Source organism: Oryctolagus cuniculus, unplaced genomic scaffold (assembly GCF_964237555.1).
Source record: "Oryctolagus cuniculus unplaced genomic scaffold, mOryCun1.1 SCAFFOLD_69, whole genome shotgun sequence".
NCBI classification, from domain to species: Eukaryota; Metazoa; Chordata; class Mammalia; order Lagomorpha; family Leporidae; genus Oryctolagus; species Oryctolagus cuniculus.
The window spans coordinates 441,088-453,952 of record NW_027208355.1 but is presented as its reverse complement, the minus strand read 5'-3'; the positions used below and the strand labels follow the sequence as shown (position 1 = coordinate 453,952).

General features: G+C 41.0%; 1 long non-coding RNA gene and 1 pseudogene across 3 annotated transcripts in view; both read right to left on the bottom strand.

Moving 5' to 3' along the window:
- Positions 1 to 12,865, bottom strand: part of LOC103346818 (uncharacterized) — a 69,774-nt gene that overhangs the window by 13,988 nt on the left and 42,921 nt on the right. Inside the window, exon 1 of one of the 3 annotated variants that reach the window (XR_011386110.1) lies at positions 376 to 481. The exons of the other annotated variants lie outside the window; for them this stretch is intronic. This is a non-coding gene — a long non-coding RNA (uncharacterized lncRNA). Of the gene's footprint in view, positions 1 to 375; positions 482 to 12,865 lie in introns of those variants that run through there. 3 annotated transcript variants of the gene reach the window in all.
- On the bottom strand, positions 1,025 to 7,782 carry LOC138848322 (forkhead box protein R1 pseudogene; annotated as a pseudogene).

Sequence of the window (12,865 nt, the reverse complement as noted above, 5' to 3'; positions counted from 1 at the left end):
AGAATCTTAACTACAACGCTGAATAACAGTAGTGAAAACAAATTATTATCTTGTTTCTGATATTAAAGGTAAAGTATTTTAATTTCTGTCATTAATTGTTTTCTGGAGTTTGTTATCCATGCTCTTTCTTATGCTGATGAAGTCCTCTTGTATTTTAAGTTTCCTGAGATTTGTGAAGTCAGGAAAGATTAAGTTTGTCAAAGGCCTCTATCCACTGAGGAGTTATAGGGACTGGACACCCCTACCCAGCCATGGATAGACTAGGAAAGCTGCCTCAGGCCTTGGGAAGGGCAGAAACCAGTGACAGGAACTCAGATTCCATCTTGAGACCTACCTTTACTCTGACTGAAGTTATCCCATCTCACAGGCACTCACCTGCATGTTCAGGCCATGAAACAGGATGAGGTATTTAATATTGATGGCTCACATGAGCCAAGTCCCACCTACGTTAGCCACAGAAAATTTTTTCACCAAAAAGCTCGTGTGTTCAGAACCTTAAACAAAGACCCCCTGCCTAGCAACCATATGTCACAATGTGGGCCAAAGATGTTCTGCCCTTTGGAATACAGGCCAATGGTCCAGCCAAATGTAGACCCAAGTAGAGGGTGCAGTCCTAAAACAGGAACCTCTGCATGTCCCCCACAAAAAAAAAGCATCCCATGGATAGTGGTAAAGGCTAAAACTGAAAACTCAAAAACAGGCTCACTCCTCTGGTAATGGACTCCCAGCTTTGAGCCCCTCCTCTCTCTCAGGAGTCTGTACTCCTTTCTATGCAATAAATCCACTTGTGCTTTGCACACTCTTGGACTCAGCCCTTTATTTCTATACTGAGAGAGAGTCTTGCACCAGGGTGTCCGGCATCCCCAATAGGAGTGAAATAACAGTAACCCTGCAGTTTTTCTCTTTCATATTATTAATACCATAATAAATCTAATCATTGTGTTAGTGTTAAACAAGCCCTGCATTCCTGGAATATATCCCATTTGTTTAGTAGCTTATTGATTGAATTTGATGTCCTAAATTTTTTTCTTCATATTATCCTTTATTGATCAAAACTTCCAAACAAAGGTAGCCTCTCCCTAAAACTGCCCCCCTCTGCTGCCATGGCACCTGCCCTTACCCCTGTCTCAGCTACCACAGTGCAGAGCAGAAACTGTCCCAGGGCCCTGCAGCCCTATGAGTTCGTTAAGTAGCAGCTTAACAATGTTAGCTGAACGAGTAGGTGGTGCTCCCAGGGCTGCCTGCCACAAGCCAGCATCTCCCATGATTATCTTCAAAATCCAGAAAATGAGCACTCGCTCAGGTCTGGCGAAGGGCGAGGACTCTCCTCCTCTGAGACAAGCGTGGCATCTGGGTCTGCACACCAGCAGCTGCCCCACTGCCTCGGTAGCACACGTCGGCTGCTCCCCACCCCAAGCTGGAACTGCACCTCTGCCCTTCACCCCATCTTCAGAGACCACACACACATATCCACACAAGGCTGCTGGGGGCAACTAATAAGGCAGGGGACTCGCTTTGGGGCATCAAAGGTCAAAGAGGAAGAGCATCATATCTGGTTGGCTCATGCACTGCTGGATACTTTCCAGCTGGGTGACAGCCACGGCGCAGGCCTCCTCGGCAAAGCGGTGGCGTCCCTCCTCAGTCAACTTCCAGAAGCAGGAGCGGGATGGGGTGATGGCCGCGACCTGCATACTGACCGGCACTTTCTCAAAGCTGTCTCGGAAACACAGGTTGTGGCGGATGGTGTTCTTCCAGCCTTCCGGAGCCATTCGGAAAAACGGAAAGTGTTGTCGAGTGAAACTGTAGATCTGCTGCATGTTGAGGCCACGGGGGGAACTGTTTCTTAATGCCAGGGCAATTAGGTGGAAGTAATTGAGAGGGGCCAGGGCCAGAGCCTCCCCTCCTGGCTGCTGGCTTGCTGAAGCCTCCGGCTCTGGAGGGGGGCCCTTTTGTGAGGGGACAGGAGAGCCACACAGGAGCTGTCATCCTGGTCCTCGGCCTCCTCCTCTTCCATGAGCTCCCAGCTGCTGGGGGAAGACGAAAAGTGCTTTGGTGACGGAGACTGCTCGGGGAGGAAGGCGACAGTGCGCTGGCCCCGCAGCCTCTGGGGAGCAGGCATCTTCCTGATGGCAGGGCAGCTGAAGGCGAGGGACCACGCCTGCCGGTTCCTCCTTCTCGCTAGCCCCTTGGGCTTCCAGTTTTCCCGGTGGGTACACGATGTTGGGGTTCACCCACATCCACAGGTTGGGCTCAACCTCTGGACCATCTCTGTCAGCATGGGGCTTCTTCTCCAAAGGTAACCTTGGTGGTTCGACTATTTGAAGCCTGTACCTGGCAAGGTTCTGCTCGGCCACAGGCAGGTGCGATGTGGTGAAGGCCAGAAAGGCCTTGTTCCTCATGTCCCAGTCCAGCAGTCCCGGAACCTGGCCATGGAGGCTGGCCAAGACGTCAAGCTGCTGGAGTTTGAGGTCCACCTTTAGGAGAGTGCGGCACGCCCAGCCACGCACGAGGCGAGCCGAGAGAGACTGATGTCCCAAATTTTTAACACATTTTATCTTTAGCGATATCTTAGGTTCATATTAAAATTAAGAGGAAGGTACAGAGATTTTCCAAAAATATCTGCTGCCACAGTGGCATAGTCACTCCTCTTATTAATATGAACCTGACCAGTGTAGTATAGTTGTTATGATTACATTTGATACATCATTAACACCTCAAATCCATAATTGACACTAGGATTTTGTATTGAAAACTTTATGAATTCATGCAAAGTTAGAATAATGTGTGTCCATCATTTTATTATGCAGCATTTCATTACTCTAAAATCTTATCTGCCTAGTCACCCATTTCTTCCCTCTACAATCCTGTCAACAACTAATCTTTTTACTAGATTCATAATTGTGCCATTCTGAAATGCCACATAGTGATGAGCATGTATAATTGTTCGCGTCAACTTCTTTTACTTGGTAATACACCAAAGATTCCTCTGTGTGTTTTCATGATTTGTTAGCTCATTTCCTTTTAGCAACAAACTATTTTTGTATGATACAACACAGTTCATTCATACATTCACCCATATGAGAATATCTTGATTATTTCAAAATTTGGTTGGACTTTTACATTATTGCTCATGAGGAAAGTTGATTTTTTCAATCACTGTGTTTGTTTTTCAGGATAATATTTTCATTATAGGATTAGTTCAGATGTATTCCTCCTCATCTTTTGAAAAGCATGTAGAATTATATTTTTTATTTCCTTCTAAAACACTTGGAAGAATGCATCAGTGTAGGTATCTGGGCCAGGTGATGCTTTCTAGGAAGATTTGTAACTCTGACTGTATTTTGCTTTATAGATATTAGTTAATACAGGTGGTGAATTTCTTCTTGACTGAGTTTATCTTTCAAGGAACTTGTCTATTTTATTTATGTTAGCATGATTCTTCATGAAAATCTGTATTAATATCTCAAGAATTTGTACTAATATCACATTATTTCATCATTAATAATTTGTGCATTTTCACTTTTTCTTGATCAACCTGAGTGGATAGATGTTTATCACCTTCACTATTTCCACACATGGTTTTGTTACAGTGGCTTTTCCCATTTTTTCCTCAGTTTTACTGAAGTTTTTCTTCTGTCACAATGAAGTTGGTCATGAAAGCAGGCTGGTGTGCAGGTGTTGAGAGAGACAAGCACATTTAGGTTGCTTGGCTCAGGGTCAGTGGTGCAGCTTTTTGACCTTCATGACCTCGAGGCCATGCTCGCTGCCATGTCCTGCACCGTGCAGTGCTGTGGGTCATGCTTGGTGCTGAGATTAATTCTAGGCAGCCAAGGGGTGAGCTGAGTTATGCATGAGGCTGAGGCCTCACAGCCAGCAAGGTTCAGGAGGCGATCACACGTGGGCAATCTTCTGATAGCAACAAGAAGTACACCAGAGGTGTACTCGCTGGCCTTGGTGGACATGGTCTTTCAGGGAGCCACCTGGACCTCACAGCCACAGGTCCCTTTACCCAGGAGTGACTCCAGCCCCAGGCTCCACCTCTTTCCCTGTGGGGCTGGCTTTGTTCTTCTCAGTGGTACTGGTGACCCTGCTCCTGGAACAGAGCTCGGGGAGCTGTGCCAGGGTTGAGGTGGTTAAGGCCAGAGGTGCCTTGGGGTCCCTGTGGGAGGTGTTGCAGCTCCTGGGGCTAAAGTTTACTGATTGTATCGTGGTTGCTGTAGTTGATTGGGATGGCTCTAGGAAGTTATCATAGCCTTTGCAGCTTATAAACCAAAGAAATCACCACAGATCTTAAAGTAAGAGTCTCAGGATGCAGCCCTGACAGGGTTGAGGGCCTCTTGGGTGCCTGCTTCCTGGTTCCTAGATGGCTTTTCCCAGAATCCTCAAGTGGATAAAGGGTAAAGATTCTCACTGTGTCTGTTTTATAAGCCTCTGATCCTGCCTGAGCACCTTACAGCTTTATCAGGCAATAACACCATCCATGATTATGTTTTGGCATTTAAATGGTATGTTCAGATCACAGCAGATACTTGTTTTCACTCTCTACTTGGTGCTGAGACTTTAAGTTGCTCCTCTTTTTCTAGTGTCTTTAGTTGGAAATCAAGTTCATTGATTTCAGACTAATATCACGGGCTTCAAAATTTTTCATTGTGTTTTTTTCTTTAAAAAAGCTTCTGAACCCCTTTCTACAGACATTTAACACTAAAACTTTTCATTAATGTGCCCTGATAGCTACATTAAACAAGTTCTCTTATGTTGTATTCAATTCAGTTAAATACTTTCTGTCTACTTGCTCTTGGACTCAGGTTTATTGCAATGTGTGCTACTTACTTTCCAAGTATTTGAATATTTTCCTGATTCCTGTTTGTGTTATTTCTTTCTGATTTGACTGGTTTGTATTCATAGAGCAAAACATATCATTTGATTTTATCCTTTTATTAGTGTATGTTTTATGCTCTGTGACATCCACTTTGGTAAGTGTTCTATGGTTACTTGAGAGTAGTGTTTTGAATTGGATATTCTTACTGCATTTCTTCTTGTTCTGTCATTTGCTGAATGAGAAGTACTAGAATCTCAAATGATATTTCTAATTTTTTAAACTATCTTACTTTATAGCATGCATTTGACTTTATTAGATGCATAAATATTTAGAATTATTATATCTTCTTCAGCATTTAAATGGTATGTTCAGATCACAGCAGATACTTATTTTCACTCTCTACTTGGTGCTGAGACTTTAAGTCGCTCCTCTTTTTCTAGTGTCTTTAGTTGGAAATAATTTTGAAATAAATTTTTAATTGCTTATGGGAGTATGGCTATGAAATTAACCTTGGTAAGGCTCATGTTCTTCACTTTTCAGTTTTTAAGTGTTAGTGTGGTACTTACATATTATTGTAGTTCAGCTTATCTGAAATCAAACTGGTGTAATTTCATAGTTTATTATTCGATTCTGCCTTATTTAGATTAATAAATTATTTTATGATTTAGTTTATATCTAATTCAGAAGGAATTATTAACTACAACTCTTTGTTTTGCTATGATACAGCTGTTTTACCTATGATAGTATATGATTTTAATTCATTAGAGTCCATCTGGAAGTAACTATACTACATTATATGTGATACAATAAAAACATAATATACTTTAAGTCTAGGAAAAGTTGCCATTTTTTCCTTCAGAACTTTCCTATGTCTCCATTTGGCGGGCTATCTGTATTCACTTGAAGTTTTATCAAAGATCGTCACAGTCTCAAACTTATGCATTTTTGTGATATATAATTTACATTAATGCCTATCCAGTACAGTGACGATTTCTGACACTGTAATTATCTTTATGAGTGTTAAGTTAGTTTTAAAAAAATATCTTCCACACTTCTACTTATCATTTTTGAGATTTACTTTTTGATCAGTTAAGCACCTTAAATACAGTTTGATCTTTTCTAGTCTTGCTTTCATGATTTGTTGGGTGGAGCAGAACCACGCTCAGCCTATGTCTAAATTCCTAGTCCTAAGGAAAAACCTTTTCTCATTACTCTAATCATTGTCCCATGACTTGGGAGTTTTTCAGTCTGGCTGCTGAGAATGGATGTTTAATCTCAGCTCTCTATGGGCACAAGGAAGAATTTCCTCTAATCTTTATAGATGTCACACCCACAGTCTTCATTTTTTTTTTCTAGTGGGCATGCACTGTTTATGACTCCACTAAACATCAAACAAGGCCATCCAAATGTCTCCAGTGTTCGTTCTCATTACTCTGTTCCTCTCCAGATTTCCCTATGATAGCTCACTGACATGATGTTCCAGAATACCCAGCTTTATCACATCAATACAGAGAGTCTGTACACTCCACCTCAGTTCCCTCTCCCTGTGACAGGGCATGGAATCTCTCTGTTAGGAGCTGCAGAATTTGAGAGTTTATTTTTCTTTTATCTTTCATATATTGTGTTCTTTGCCTCAGGCCCTTTATTATGAAAATCGGTGATAAATGCTGGTTTTCTCTTTAGTGTCTGATTGTCTCATGTAAGGAGTTAAAGAACAATTTTTACTTCATCTTGGCTACAAGTAAATTTCAGCTGAGCTTCAGCATGTGGTATACACTGGTTGGAATATTCTTCATTCTTTTCTTAACTGCTATGTTTTAATCCTTTATGTCTCAGTCTACTCATGTTATCTTCAGGAAAATGTTCCCTTGACCCAGTGTGGATTGAATTTTATTATGTGATCATTAAATTGTTATCTTACTAAATCCATCTAAATTCAGAGTTGTAATTATATTTTAATTTCCTCTCCACTAGACTCTAATCCAAATAATAACAGAAAATTTGTTTTATTTGCAGAGCCTAGTACAATAATGTCTTACACAGTGTGGGTTTTCAATATGTATTTGTACACTGCATGAATTTGTGGGAAAAAGAACACATGTTTATATAAACATATTCATACATATTTCTCTCATTTTATTCTTCATATTATTTCAGAATATTGAAAATCCAGGCTGCATTTTTTCATATGCAATATTATAATAACTTTCTTAAAAATTGCTATAGAGTGCTTACTGTGAAAATTAAATTTATTAAAAATTAGAGAAATACAAAAATCTCTACATTAAGATAAATGAAATTACTTAGGCCATCAAGAGTTAGGTGGGATCAAAAATGCTATATTTTGAGGTATTATCTCTTTGCATTTCCTAAAATATCCTGAAACAGAGTGACAAAAATGTAGACACACACACACACAGAGAGAGAGAGAGAGAGAGAGAGAGAGGGAGAGAGAGGGAGAGAGAGAGCACTCATCCACTGATAAACTCCCCTAAATACCTGATGCCTGCAAAATGTTGGGGGCAGAACAAGAATCAACAAAAATAATTGGGAGCTCAATCTATGTTTCCCACATGATGGCAGGAACTCAATTACTTGAGCCATAACTAGTATATCCCAGGTCTTTATTGATAGAAAGTTGGAGTCAGGAGACAGAGCCAGGAATTCAACACATTTTCTTCAAATTTGAACATGAACATTTTAACTACAGGTCAAATGCTCACCCTTGATGTATTCACTTTATATTAAAAGTACTTAAATTTTTATCACTAATATGCATTTTGGTAATTTACAGAGGAGAAAATGTTGTGTTCAGGGATGTGAAATTCTTAAATTGTGACTACAGTGAGTAAAACTGTCATTTGATAAGAACCATAATAAAGTGACTATGTATATATATTATATATAGTACTGTATATATTTTTTATTTTTTGACAGGCAGAGTGGACAGTGAGAGAGAGAGACAGAGTGAAAGGTCTTCCTTTGCCATTGGTTCACCCTCCAATGGCCACCGCGGCCAGCGCACTGCGCTGATCTGATGGCAGGAGCCAGGTACTTATCCTGGTCTCCCATGGGGTGCAGGGCCCAAGCACTTGGGCCATCCTCCACTGCACTCCCTGGCCACAGCAGAGAGCTGGCCTGGAAGAAGGGCAACCGGGACAGAATCTGGCACCCTGACTGGATTTAGAACCTGGTGTGCCGGTGCCACAAGGCAGAGGATTAGCCTAGTGAGCCGTGGTGCCAGCCAGTACTGTATATTATGTACACATATATAATGGATTTTAGAGACAAGTAGTCCATTTCAGTTACACAATAATGAAAAATTTAACAATTTTCAAATAAACATAAATGAATTTCATGCCAATTCCAATGATAATGATAAAGTAAATGTACTATATCTAGAGTTATATTTTTGAAATTCAAAATTAAACAATTTTAAAATCACCTGGAGCTCCAAAAATGGCAAAAATATATCACCTGAAAAGGGAATTGAATATGGTGGCAAAAGAGTGTTCTGAGAACCTATGAACAGGAAAGTTGCCAGGAGTTCATAAAATTTATAATGAAGTTGATTATGTAACAGTGAAAAAGCAAATCAAGGTAATGTGATGCTCATAGTATGATGATCAGCCTATAGGAGAATACTGATAATGTATATAGGTGATAGTAGTAAATGAAAATAAGTTAAAAGGAATGCACACATTATGATATAAATTATAGTATTTTACTATAAGTAGTATTCAGCATTATAATATAGGAGCCATAGTAGGGTTTCCATCAGATATAAAGGAACTTATTCAGCAATAGTCCAATCATTACAACTGAAAAAATAAGATGTAAAAGTAAATGTTGGGTCAGCACTATGGTGCACTAGATTAGTCCATTGCCTGCAGTGCCAACATCCATATGGGCACTAGTTCTAGTTCTGGCTGCTCCTCTTCAAGCCCATCTCTCTGCTATGGCCTGAAAAAAGCAGTAGAAGATGGCCCAAGCACTTGTGCTCCTGTACCTGTGTGGGAGACCTAGAAGAAGCTCCTGGCTCCTGGTTTCAGGTTGACCTCGCTCCAGCCATTGTTCTTAGCAAGAGATGATTAATTTTAGAAAGGGCAATGGTGACAAAGTTATTGTAGGGGCCACATGTACAAAGGCCTGTGGTTGGGAGGAAGTCAAAAGAAGACTTAGAATTTTTTTTAACAAATAGTTATTTATTTATTTGAACAGCAGAGTTACAGAGAGGCAGAGGCAGAGAGACAGAGAGAGTTCTTCCATCTGCTGGTTCTCTCCCCCAGATGGCCAGGATCCAGGACCTTCTTCAAAGTCTTCCACACAGGCACAGGACCGCTAGGACTTGGCCCATCCTCTACTACTTTGACAGCCTGTAGCAGAGAGCTGGATCAGAAGTGGAGGAGCTGACACTCAAACTGGCACCCACATGGGATGCTGGCACTGCAGGTGGCAGCTCTACCTGCCATGCTGTTGTGCCAGCCCCAAAGACCTAGGATCTTGAGTGAGTAAAGAAGACCAGCAGTAGTCAGCGTGGGAAGTGACCAAAGTGCCAGGCATGCCAGCATCTCTGCCAGGATGCCTGCCCAATCCTCTTGTCAGGGCAGCAGGACACCTAGAGCATTGGAAGATTTTGCAAGGACAGAGGTGGCACTCTCACCACAGACAACTGCAAGGTAGAACCGCAGCTCTGCAGCCCAGAGGGCCTTGGAGCACATGCCGGCAGAGCTGTGCTTTTGACATCTGCAATAACAAGAAACGTACAAAGACAGAGTGCCTGGGGTCCAATGGCTGACACCAGGAAAAAATCAAGCAGGACACCTTCAGAACACACCAGAAACACCATGTCTATTATGGGCTCCCAGAGCTATTAAAAGAATTGAATACAGAGCCAGAGAAATACTGCTTTGTGACTGTTCTACCCATTAACTGGAGCTCTCTGGAAACACAGGTGCCATACAGCCTCAACAACCCTGTTGAAAAGCTACACATACTCCCATCTTCTAACACAACTGGTTTGTTTGCCAAGAACAGGACCTGTTTGGGTCCTGGTCCAAGTGAGAAAGGCTCTCAGTGTTTCCCTGATTTTTGCCCCATGCGTTAACTAGGAATCACTCTAAACTCTGGGCCCACTCATGTGCCTCTTTACCATCTGGCTCCTGCATTCCTTCCACTATTCAGGGCAGGAGTTTTTATATGCAGCATGGTGGTCACTAGAATTGCTGGCCACAGTTTTCTATCTTTCATTTATTCCAGATATGTGGGATACTTTCTGATCTCTGTATGGAGGTGGGACACTGTGAAACCTGCTCTGACCAATAAGTTTTAAGTGGGAATGTTATGTGACAGGAGGGAAAAAAGGAAACACACTGTCCCATAACTTATGGGATTCAGCCCAAACTTTCCTGAATAGGAAGTCCAAGGCAATGAGAGTCTGCATAAAAAAGAAAGACTTTGAATAGACAACTGAGCATTACCACTATAGGAAGGAGCAAAAAGAACAGTCAACAAATTTAGCAAACAATTAACAGCAAGGATTAGAAAATGATAAAAGAAACATGAAAAACAATAGAAAGAAAAGATTGACATAACTAAATGCTTTTTAAAACATTTATCTAAAATGCAGATATGTGTATATATATGTGTGTGTGTATATGTATATGTATATGTATATGTATATGTATATGTATATGGGGAGGGACAGAACAGATACAGAAATATCATCCAACTATGATTTATTCCCTTAATGTCCATAAATACTAGGGCTGAGCCAGGCCAAAAGCAGGAGTGAGAAACTCATCCAGGCCTTCCATGTGGATGGTAGGTGTCCAATTGATCCATCACCTGCTGTTTCCCATCGTGCAATTAGCAGGAAGATGGAATCAGGAATACACCCAGGACTCAAATCCAAACTTACTCCAATATAGGATGAAGGCAGCTTTTTATTTTTTATTTTATATATTTATACATATATATACTTGTTGACAGGTAGAGTTATAGGCAGTGAGAGAGAGACAGAGAGAAAAGTCTCCCTTCCATTGGTTCACTCCCCAAATGGCCACTATGCCCGGCACTGCACCAATCTGAAGCCAGAAGCCAGGTGCTTCTTCCTGGTCTCCCATGCAGGTATAGGGGCCCAAGCACTTGGGCCATCCTTCACTGCCTTCCTGGGCCACAGCAGAGAGCTGGACTGGAAGAGGAGGAACCAGGACTAGAACCCAGCACCCATATGAGATGCTGGCACAGCGGGCAGAGGATTAACCAGGTGAACCACATCGCCGGCCCCTGAAGGCATCTTAAATGGCATCCTAATTGCTAACCAAAGTACCTGATCCAAAGTTTTTCTTTCAAAAAGATAATTAATGAAACCTTATCCAGAATAACAAAGAAAAGAAGTGTGAAGACCAAAAAATATTCATAAGTAAGAAGGGTGACATTACAACTGATGCCACAGGAATACAAAAGATTATAAGAGAATGCTATGACTCTGGCCTCAGAATCAGCCCTAAAGGCACTCGGATCTGGCTGAAAAGCCCATGAGAGTATTTCAGGCATGGAAAGCCAAGACACTCTGGCAAAAAGATCTCTGTGAGTGAGATCCCAGTGGAAAGAACAGGTCTTCAAAGAGGGAGGTGCCTTTCTCTGAAGGGAGGAGAGAACCTCCACTTTGAATATGACCTTGTCTAAACAAGATAAGAGTCGGAGAACTCAAGGGGCTTCCATAGCCTTGGAAACTCATGACTGGTGCATAGGGAGATTACTGATGCCATAAACAGGAGTGTCAATTTGTAAAGTCAACAACAGGAGTCACTGTGCACTTACTCCTCATGTAGGATCTCTGTCCTTAATGTGCTGTACACTGAGGCTTAATGCTATAACGAGTACTCAAACAGTATATTTCACTTTGTGTTTCTATGGGGGTGCAAACGATTGAAATCTTTACTTAATGTACACTAAACTGATCTTCTGTAAAAAAAAAAAAAAGAAATTATCAATTCCCAACTTGACTCTCACTGGGATTAAACATGACAATAGGTCTGATCTGATTTCATCATCATTTAAAAAAAATCATCTATTATTTTTCACTTTATGTTTCTGTGTGGGAACAAACTGTTGAAATCCTTACTTAAGGTATACTAAGCTGATCTTCTGTATATTAAGAGAATCGAAAATGAATCTTGATGTGAATGGGAGGGGAGAGGGAGTGGGAAAGGGGAGGGTGGTGGGTGGGAGGGACGGTATGGGGGGGAAAGCCATTGTAACCCATGAGTCGTACTTTGGAAATTTATATTCCTTAAATAAAAGATAAAAAAAACACTAAGAGGAAAAAAAAAAAAGAGAATGCTATGGATGAACATGCACAGACAAATCTGATAATCCAGAGGAAATGGATGAATCCCTAGGAATATGCAAACTAACAAAACTGAGCTAGTTAGAAATAGAAAATATCAACAGACACTAACCAGCAAAGACATTAAACAAATAATAAAATAGATCCAATTAAAGTAAATCTAAAACCTGTACACTTACCTACTGGATTCTACAAACTACATAAATAAGAAATTATAACAATTCTATAATTCTTCTGTGAGACAAAGAGGAGAAAACACTCCAAAGCTCATTTTATGAGACCAGCTATTCTGATTCAAAACCCAAGTTACAGGCTGATATTGTCATGTAGCAAGTTAAGCCCCCACTTGCTGTGCTGATATTCATAAGAGAAGAAAGCTACAGGCCAGCATCCTTGACAGATACAGAGGGAACATTCTGGACAAAGTCTGAACAAACCAAATTCAACAGCACATTGAAAAAGATGCTCAAGCCAGATTTCCAGAAATGCAAGGATAACTCACCATGTGTAAATCAATTAACATAAAGTTAGCATAATAAAGACAAAACACATGATTACCTCAAAAAGGCAAAAAAAGATATATTTAGTAGAATTAGTTTTTCTCATAAGAACTTTAAAAAAATTAGCTACAGAAGTACCTTAACAGGTTCCACTAGCTCCACCTTCCCTGCTCTCTGAACATTCATTCTCCC